Source organism: Phoca vitulina, unplaced genomic scaffold (assembly GCF_004348235.1).
Source record: "Phoca vitulina isolate PV1807 unplaced genomic scaffold, GSC_HSeal_1.0 scaffold2, whole genome shotgun sequence".
Lineage (NCBI taxonomy): Eukaryota > Metazoa > Chordata > Mammalia > Carnivora > Phocidae > Phoca > Phoca vitulina.
In genome coordinates, this window is record NW_022589705.1 from 49,412,430 (window position 1) to 49,416,569 (window position 4,140).

At 36.3% G+C, this 4,140-nt stretch overlaps 1 pseudogene; it reads left to right on the forward strand.

Annotated features, from left to right (window-relative positions):
• The first annotated feature begins 3,127 nt into the window (after window positions 1-3,127).
• Window positions 3,128-3,585, forward strand: LOC116639855 (annotated as a pseudogene).
• The last annotated feature ends 555 nt before the right edge of the window (window positions 3,586-4,140 follow it).

Below are 4,140 nucleotides of genomic sequence, written 5' to 3' on the forward strand. Positions count from 1 at the left end.
TTACAACTTTACTAAAGACGTGGAAAAGTTAATGGCAGTATTAGTTAAAGCATCAAATTACATTATTACTATTACTGTTTTTAACTCTTACTATTACTCCTCAAAACCTATGAATGTACTCAATATTTTTCTAAAACTGTATCTCCTTAGTAATACACCACTATAGTCAATTTTTAGTGAAAAGAATCATATTTTCTTAATTAACTGTTTGTTATCATTCAAGTAACCATCTCAAACACATTCTTTTGCCTAACCTAAGTGTGCTTTGGACTTATGAGAATAATTTATACTATTTGTCATACATCAGTAATTTGGATATCACCCTCAGAAATTTTGTCCATTTCCAGGCATCAATTGTCCTATTATTTTTTTCATATTTTTCTTTAAATTGACAAATTTTATTTTAATTAACTTGACTTAAGCAATAATATGATTAAAATCAAGGGATTGGTGTGATCGCTGTATGTTTTTCAAATAAACATTAAAATAAAGCCCAGAGTCTACTGTCCATAATTGTTATCAGCTGGAGTGTTAGTTTGAGGCAAGCTACAACTCTCACTCCTTTTAAAGCTACTGAAAAGTGAGATTTTTTAGTTGTTCATTGCAGATCAACTTAGCCTATCCTGAGTGATGAGGAACATACCTTTTATATTAATAGTTGTCTACTACCCTTCAAATTCTTCATTGAAATTCCTTTCAAATCTTGTAGTTGTCTCCAAAACTGTAAATGTAGAGTGAGAATCCAAGAAGCCTAGCAAAAAGCAGCAGCTAGGAGGCAAAGGTTTCAGCTGCAAGGACCTGGGGAGAAAGAGTTTGAAATTCAAATTCTGCCAAGTAAGAAGAGTTTGATAAATATCTTAGACTTTTCACTAAAACCTCAGAAAAGCCTCACCTTATGAGTAAGCTTAGGACTAAGGGCTCCAATCTAGAATTAAAAGCAAAATGGAAATAAATCCACTATAACAGAACCTAAAACAAGCTGCCATTTAACATTAATAGCATACGAACTGTGGTTATCAGAAACAGGGGGTGAGAGGAGAAAAAAAAGTGGAGGAAAATTGGATGGTCAAAAGGTACAAATTTCTAGTTATAATGTAAATAAGTACTAGGGATGTAATGTACAACATGATGACTACAGGTAACACTGCTATATGATATATAGGAAAGTTGTCAAGGGAATAAATCCTAAAAGTTCTCATCACAAGGAGAAATGTTTTCTTTTCTTCTTTCTTTTTTGAATATTGTTTCTATATGAGATGATGGAGGTTAGCTGAACCTATTGTGATAATCATTTTACAATTTATGTAAGTAACACTATCATGCTATACATCTTAAACTTACATAGTATACCAATTATTTCTCAATAAAGCTGGAAAAAATAAGATTGATGTGCCAATAGCTTAACTGTCTGTTAGTACGAACTCAACTTTCTTTAGAGAGAGGATATAAAAATATACGTTATCTCTATAATGTATCATCCACAATATCCAGGATAAAATATTACTAGACATTTGGAGAATTAGTCAAAGAGAAAACATAGTCAAGAAAAGCAAGCCCATAGATGATCCTTATGTTGGCATTGAGACAGGACTTTTTTTTTTATTGTTTTTATTTTTTTATATATTTTTAAGATTATTTATTTATTTATTTGGCAGAGAGAGAGAGAGAGACAAGCAAGGGGAGGGGTAGGCAGAAGGAGAAGCAGGCTCCCCACTGAGCAAGGAGCCTGATGTGGGACTCGGTCCCAGGGCCCTGGGATCATGACCTGAGCAGAAGGCAGATGCTTAACTGACTGAACCAACCAGGTGTCCCAAGACAGGACTTTTAAAACAGCTATTATAAATATGTTAAAGGACTAAAAATAAGAGATGAACAAAATGGGTAAACAGGGAATCCCAGAAGAGAAACGGGAACTCTAAAATAATCAACTTGAGATTCTAGAGCTGAAACATACAATACCAAAAAAGAAAAATTTACTGGATAGATTTTAAAAGATTAGACATTGTAGAAAAAAAGAACAGTCAATTTCAAGACAACCCTCACTACCTCAGAATGTGACCTTATTTGGAAACAGGATCATTGTAGATATAATTAGGTAATGTGGTGAATCACAGTATGGACCCCTAATCCAATACGACAGTGTTCTTATAAGAAGATGGCAATTGAAGACAGAGATACAAGGAGAAAGTCATGTAAAGATGGAGGCAGAGATTAGAGTGATAGAAGCCAAGGAACATCCAGGGTTATCAGTAGCTGTAAAAGAAAAAAGGATCCTCTCCTGAAGCCTTTGGAGGGATCTTGGCCTTCCTATATCTTTATTTTGGACTTCTAGCCCCCAGAACTGTGAGACAATAGAATTCAGTTGTTTTAAGCCACCCAGTTTGTGATACTTTGTTGTGGCCACCCTAGGAAATGTATACAGGTATAAAGCAAATGGAACTTCCATATATTCCATATATTTCTTATTAAGTTAAACAAACACTCACTATATGACTCAGTAATTCTGCTCTTAAGTATATATCCAAGGAAAATGAGACTGTATGTCCACAAGAAAACTTGTATATCACTGTCCATAGCAACTTTAGTTATAGTAATCACAAGCCAACATAAATAGAATGTCCATCAACAGGAGATTGGATAGACAATATGGTATATTCATGATACTAAACTCTACTCAGAAATAAAAATGAATGAACTCATAAATGTAATAATATGGATGAGTCTCAAAAACATTATGCTGAGTAAAAGAGGACAGACACAGTATTGAACATATTGTATAATTCCATTTATCTGAAAATCAGAAAAAGCAAAACTAAGTTATGATAGAAATCGGAATAATGTTTCCTTCTGCAGGTTTACATCTAAAGGGTCATGAAGAATGTTCTGATGTAATGGAAATAGTCTACATCATGACTGGGGTGTTGATTATGCGGATGTATACATTTATCTTACTAACTCTCTTTTCCACCTGCTCCCTCCCTCACCCCGAGTGCCGCTCTGGCAGCAGGGCGCTCACTCAGAGCTCCAGGTCCTGCTAAGCTAGAGCCTCTGTTGTCTCTCTCCAGCCACCATCATGATATCGACCTGAACCTCATTAACAATGATGAGATGTTCTCCAAGATACGGGATGGCGAATGGGTTATGCCCAGAGATGGAGAAGATGGTCAGTAGGACAGAGGGTAATGCTGATGACTCACTAGTGGAAATGCCTCCACCGAAGGACCCAAGGGTGAAGGGCCTGAAAGCACAGTCATCACCGATGTTGATATTCTCACAAACCATCACTTGCAGGAAACCAGCTTCACAAAAGAAGCCTACAAGAAGTGCATCAAAGATGACATGAAACCAATCAAAGGCAAACTTGAAGCACTGAGGCCAGAAAGAAGAATACCCTTTATGATAGGGGCTGCAGAACAAATCAAGCACATCTTTGCTAATTTCAAAAACTCTGTGTTCTTTACTGGTGAAAACATGAATCCAGATGGAATTGGATTCCAGATGGTTGCTCTGCTGGACTACCATGAGGGTGGTGGGACCCCATATATAATTTTCTTTAAGGATGGTTTAGAAATGGAAAACTGTTAACGAACTTGGCTATGACTTTGGACGTATTACCTGTTGCCATAATCGGCTGCTGCTCTTCACCCATGCAATACCAGGACCAAGACCAGACGACTCCTGTCATCTTGAGCTCTTCATTAATTTTGACCTTGATTTACTTGGAGTGGAGGCATTGTTTTTAAGAAAAAAAAATCATGTCGTATAGGTTGTCTAAAAATAAAATGCATTTCAACTCATTTGAGAGAATGCTCTTCGTTTAATACATATTTAAATCCATCCTGTGTTGAGTCCTGGAGAAGCAAGAACCTGGTTGTGGACTACTGCTAGAAAGCAGAAGACCGCAGATAACTTCTTTGGTGAAAACTACTTCTGGGACTGGAACCTAAAATACAAGATCCAAATATCTTCATTCTGAGTTCAAGCAAAGGGAAAGGCCATGCTCATAGCTGTGCCAACATTTGAAGTGGATTCCTTACACATTTCATCACTGACAATCACAAGCGGAAGTAGTTAACTCTGGAAGAAATTACCAAAAGAATAAAAAGAGATTAACACAGTTGGAAGCAAACACAACAACAA